We start from the raw sequence: 6,602 nt of genomic DNA on the forward strand, positions 1-6,602 counted from the left end.
CAAACAAGCAGATATGTAACAATATGATACTATATGTCTAATTTTTCTAGCTAAACTGACTGAGTGAATATTTGATAGCGGGATCACTCCAGACTGCCTGATTTCCAGCTTTTATTGGTGGAACCAGCGGCACATGAAATAGAAATCGAAAATATTTGCTTGTTATAATTATTCTTTTACTTTCCTAATCTTCTAATAGTACTAATAACCTTTTTGAAAAACAATATAATCATACTTTATAAGGTATGACAAATATCTCTTTGTGATATGCAGGCATAGCATATGCTTATCTTCTGCTTTTAGTAATATAGGCTTTTTAAAACATTTTTCGTTTATTTAGTTTCTATGTATATTAACACAAACACGTTGTCCAGAAAACTGTTGAAGTTTGCCTTATTTCTTTGTTCTCTAGAACAGATGATATCTATTCTACCTGAAGGGATGTTGTGGTATACTTTGCTTAAATGTTGGAAAGGTCATCGAGTGCAACGACCTTTCTTGCAGAACTGAAGCACTTATTATCTCTTGTTTGTATTTAGTTTTTGGTCATGACGTACGATTTATTCAACGATCTTGTAGAACCGATTGTCCAATTGTTTGTGTAACTATGACTTGCCAATTTGTTTTGTTTGATTGAAATGAAGGTTGTGTCCTTTTTTTTTCAAAGTTACCCAATGCTTTTATTATTCACACAAGAAAATTCAATCAAGTTTTCAAACACATATAACTTCTTAGATTTTCTGTTTAATCCTGCTATTAAAGGAAACCTATCTAATATTTGTGTGGAAATTAGTCTATGTAGGAAGGAGAAATTTTGGTGCCATGGCAGTAGTATTTATTATGAAGTTTCTGTTTTGTCAACGTGTGTTCTAGCCATAGATTTATCATTTGAGTTTAAGGTTTAAAGAAACTTTTTTCTGATAGAATGACTTATATTGGACGTAGAAGTATTTACGACCAAGAGTGAGAGTATACTGCTGGAAAAAGACATCTACAGGAAAAAAAGTGACAAATCTAAAAGATGCCCTCTCCTGGACATAGGACTTTCACCAATGTTGCAGAGGTCCATGCCAGTGATCAACTTGCAACCTCAAACTCGAAGGAATTTGGTCATGTCTGGAACACCTAGACCACTTTAGTGAACAGCACCTCAATTGCAGCAGAAAGGAAGCTTGGATGACTGAGTGTTATTGAAGTGGAATGATGCCTGGTTAGAATCCCAAAAGGGATAGGCTTTGTCCAGCTTCACAGGCCCTTCTGAGTGAAGCCAAGCAAATGTACAAAGATATGACAAAAGATGACATATATCAATTTATAAAACTTTTCAGGCAAGTAACTGCCTAATCCTGAGCTTAGATGGTCTGGCCTGTTGATGACTTAACATTTGGATGATGAGCAATATGAAGACTGGGAGACAGTTACCTTTGATATGCATCATTGATGTGCGCCCGTGAAGAACTGGGTAGTTTATTAGACCGAATTCAAGACTCAGAAGAGGATGGGCACTGGGGGACTGGCTGCCTATATGGATTATCTGTGCCAGTGGCATGAGAAGGTTTACCCAGCTGTAACATCTGCAGGTCTGGAGGATATTCTAGTGGATAAGTTAAATGAGGGGATATTTAATTAACGTGTGTAACGATACCTAGATGTGAGGTACATCCTCAATGAAGCAGTTTCTATGATGGCTAGGTTTAAAAGGATAACTACAAGCTAGCCATCAGAAAGGAAGAAGCCTGCAATTACAATTGTAGTGGCAATTCCCCTGGCAGACAGTCCTACACAGATACCTCCGCCATGTCAGACTAAACCCACGAGAAGGGTTTACCAGCCACCCCACAGGTTGGTAATGTGATGCAACTATATAGATTTTCAGTGAATGATCAAGCCCATTCAGGTTTGCCTATGAGATACATACCCATGGCACTTCCACTTGGACATCTTCCTGAACGAGAGGAAAAAGTACCTATACCCCTTGCTTGTGGTTAGTAGGGCCTTAATAGATGTATTGTTCATACCTCAGCAACAACAGCAGAGGTAGGGTTATTGGTTATTATCAACGGCTCAGACAATGCCAGGCGACCCACAAAAGCCACACTTTGTTGACCTGTCAAATTCTTGAAGATAACAGCACTGTTATCAGATCTCCCAAAAGTGGAAGTGCATTTTGCATGGAACAAGGAATGTGACCAAGTATTTTGATCCCCAAATCTTGCTTTAGTGGATGCTTCAAGACTGTGATTTTCTGTGATTTCTTGTTGGGCAATGATATCAGTTACAAAAGAATTGGAGCAATGTTATCACAGCTGCAAGAGTAAAACATATAATCACAAAGTAAAAACATATGCTAATTGCACACTCATGGCTCTTGCACGTATATACTGTACAACAAAGGAAAACTGCTTGCAGTAGTCATCTTCATAAAACACTATTGTCATTATTTGTGTATTAGAAACTTCACCATCTAGGTGGACCATGTTTTGCTGAAATGGTTTATAAACTTTAAAAATCTGAAAACATGGTATCATGTTGACTAATGGTGTTGCAGGAAAATGACTTTGTCATAGTACATTGCCCAGCCAGATGGTTGCCAAAGTTAATGCTTCAGGAGATTCAGAACAAACAACTAGGAGGACCCTGATCTAGCATGGATGCTCCTTACTGTCCAGCAGAGTGAAGTCGATCAATTCTAGCAGAGGAGCATAGAACAGATGCACATGACCTGTGCCATCTTCACAATAAGTTACGAGTGCAAGAAGATATGCTGTACAAGTAATATTAACCCACGAAATGTAGTTCTCCAGCAATATTGTAGCTAGCGGTCCACATAGCACTATAGCAAGAACTTCTCAAGACTTGCAGAACACAAAGACTGGAGGACATCAATGTGTAACCCACACTTGTGCTAACATTAAATGGCAGCTCTTCTGGCTATGTGCAAATGTGAAAATGTTCAGTGCTGGTGTGAGCTCCCAGAAGATAGCCTTTTACATTGGTGTCCTCTCCTGAAGACTGTGAAAAGTCATCAGTACATACTCATTGCTGTCAACTACTTCACGAAGTGGGACAAATCATATACGTTAGTCAATACACTAGCTCAGACAGTGGTGGGTTGGAGAAAACTAGATAGAAAAATTAAGAGCACCAGAATAAATCCAGGCGAATGATGGAGCTAACCTCAACAGCCCAGTTCGATGATTTGTCAGAATGGGTAATACGACTATCAAGTAGCTGCTTGTAAGTTTTGCTAATTCTGACATAACTAATTAGGCAAACCCTTGCCATATATGATGACAGCATATAAAGCAATAAAACAGGAATTTACAGGCCATTTTGTGAAGACGTTCATGTTTGTATGGGAGGTGCTACTCCCAGCAGAAGTGATGTATGGTCCTTTCTTATCAGAAGCCCCCCAGTGTCTCTATGAGTATGTAGAGTGGCTGATGTCAATTGTGGTCAATGCACACGAGTTTGCCCAACAGAAAATGGGAAGGTGGCACTTTGAAAGAAGAAATGCTATGGTTGGATGGTGAAAGAATGGATATTCCAATGAACTGACTGGGTGTGTGCTTCTGTTGGGTGCCAAAAGCACAAAAGCAACTCAGGTCCAACTAGATTGGTCCATACCTGATACTCTGACAAGTTGGCCCTCTAATATATGAGTTTCAGTAAATGTGAAGCACACGTGGAACATGTCCATAAGTTGCATCCACATGTCAAAGACGAGACTTTTGTGTCCTGGCTTGACGAGGGGTCTGAAGATGAGACTTACAAATTAGAGAGGAATGAACTGCTGTCTCATTTCATGCTCATCCACCTGACGAAGGAGAAGAAGCTGAAGTGGTTTGTGATGAATCATATGAGAAGTCACTGGAAATGGAAGTGAGTATCATCTCCGATTGATGAAAATGATGCTGACATTGACCTCCCAATCGATATGAGTGGGACTGATTGATCACTGAAATATAGAGTGATTAGATAGTTGGGACCATCAGCTCTGACTGGTGGACAGGATGTTGATATCGATCTCCAATCAATATGAATGAGACTGATTTGTCACTGTAAGCTAGGAGCGTCAGTTAATTGACAGAATCTGACTGAAAGGGTGTCATGACCCTTGCTTTTCCAGCTTCCAAGTAGTGATATGAAATGTTGTGTCTGCACCAGCTTGGATGGTCAGGTAGATAAAAGTCTATGTAACTAAAGTGTGTTGCGACCCTTGCTTTCTGAGCTATCAGGTAGTAAGGTCCGACAGAATGCTGCTAACTGGACAGAGGCATGGAACTTGTAAAAAAAAATAAGTAGATTAGTGGAGGTGAAACGCACCCCTTTTGACATGGTACGAGTAGAATATAAAGCACCCCTTCGATATGGTACGAGTAGAATATGCAGTGACTTGAATCAAGTTTGCTGACACCGAGAGAGCCCTCAGTAAAAGTGACCTGAACATGATGATGACCCTAGAGAATTAATAGGGGAATATTTTGTACAGTATATACCAATTTAGAATGCCCTCCGTCTCCTGCATTGATAAATATATGTGGAAGAAAGGGACAAACCCATTTTTATTTGTATGTATATATATTTATTCTGTTTTCTTGAGTGTGTATATTTATACATATGTATATATAAACGATTCCCTCACTATTTCACAAATACGAGCATGTGTGAAAGAACAGGAAGACTAGAATTTTGTGTGTAAAATTTTTTAAATGTATTTAGCGTTTTGCTCTTTTTGTGTATATTATAAGTTTAATGTGCCTGTATTTGCTAGTGCACATTTGTCAATACAAACAAAGAATGATGAGTTCTTTGTTGTTATAGTTATTTGATGTTTTTGAGTTCCTTTGTGTTGTTGCTATTTTTGCTGTGTTGATTAAAATGATTTTGTTTAATTTTATCTTAAATATGGTGCATTTGTTTATGCTATAGGAATTTTATTTCATCCTGACAAATGTCACATCTAGCATTGAAAAACCTTAGTGTTCCATGCCAACCTGATATATTTTGTTAGACTGCCCTTATCACGAGAGGGCAGCATAAAATAACAATGAAAGTAATGTCAAAATATCATCTCTCCAAAGTTAAAGGGTTTTATTCTGCTTTTTTACCTTTTTTAGTTTATTTATTAGTTTTGTTAGACTGTTCACTCTTAGAGTAAACAGAGTATCTTTGTATTTTAGTATTTCCTTATATTAGTTTTAGGTGATGTCCTCGCGAATGTGTGCTTGCACATTGCTTTTTTCTATGTTAAAGACTCATTTCATCTCTTTATCATTGTTAATGGACTTGATTTTGTATTATTGTAGTTATTTGTAATTCATTGTTAAAGGGTTTCCTATTATCTTATTGTATGGTAATTTAAAAAATAATTAATTAAAGGTCTTTTAGTTATGTAATGTATTTAGTTGCATTTTTGGAATTATGGTAAAGGGTTTTGCTTTATTTTTGATATACATTATTATTATTATTACTGCATATTTTCTTGTGTCTTAATTGTTTTCAAATGTAGTAACAAATATAGAATAAATATGTATGTTGTATTATTGTAAGTTATTCTACTATCTACATGCAGAGTAGTTATTAATCGTTAAATTATATTATTGATTTAAACAACTCTGTACAACAGTTGTATATTAGCTATTTCAATCATTGATTATCATATACGTACATGTATGCACTACTGAAATAACGTGTTAGCATGCTCCATTCTTCTGGGGTATTTTTCCATAGATAACTTGCATGCAGTTTCAACGTTGATAGTAGTGTCATAATGATTATGTATTAAAACTAGAGCACTCAGTCATCCTTCGATTAATGTAAACCTCAGATAATACTGAAGCACGCTTTTAAGTAGTCAGCCTGTATCTAGAGCCTGTCCTGAAGAAGTATAAAATCCGGCCTACAAAAACTGACAGTAGCAATACAGTTTCTGGATTCCAGTTACAAACAGAAGCCAATGATGTGACTATTTCAAGTCAAAAAATGCTTCATCAGAAGAATGTAGACTATGTAGAAAATGTTAAGCACTGTTACGTCTCTGTTCGTTTGTTAATTTCCCGTATAATTTCTTTCCGATGAAACTTTAGCGATACAAGTCCTTTCTTAATTAAAGCTAGTTTATTATTTCTTGATACAACTTTATTTCCACAGTCACTTTAAATTCAACACACGCTATAATTCACAACGATTTACACCCTTTACTTACGGCTTGACTCGATTATCCGTCTCTGTATCTCCCTGTCTGCAATTCTCTATCCTGTCACTTCTTGCCGGTCTTATATATACAAAAATAGAGGGCGTCTAGCAAACACTAGAGTTGCCAAGAACAGTCATGGTCCTTCTAAAAACTCATGACGTGTTACCAGCGTCACGTGACTTCCGATGTCGTAACAGTACCATAAGCAGCTGTGCTATAACAATATAAGCATATATTTTTTACATCACAAAAATAGGGGGTTCGGTCGAATCCCCTCAACCACTCCTCTTGTGTCTGGCAAACACTAGAGTTGCAAAGAACAGTCACGATCCTTCTATAACAATGGTCGGCAACCTTTTTTGATCACGGGTGAATTATTTTTTTTGTTGAAAAATTTAGCATT

The sequence above is a fragment of the Limulus polyphemus genome, unplaced genomic scaffold (genome assembly GCF_000517525.1).
Source record: "Limulus polyphemus unplaced genomic scaffold, Limulus_polyphemus-2.1.2 Scaffold2404, whole genome shotgun sequence".
NCBI lineage: Eukaryota > Metazoa > Arthropoda > Merostomata > Xiphosura > Limulidae > Limulus > Limulus polyphemus.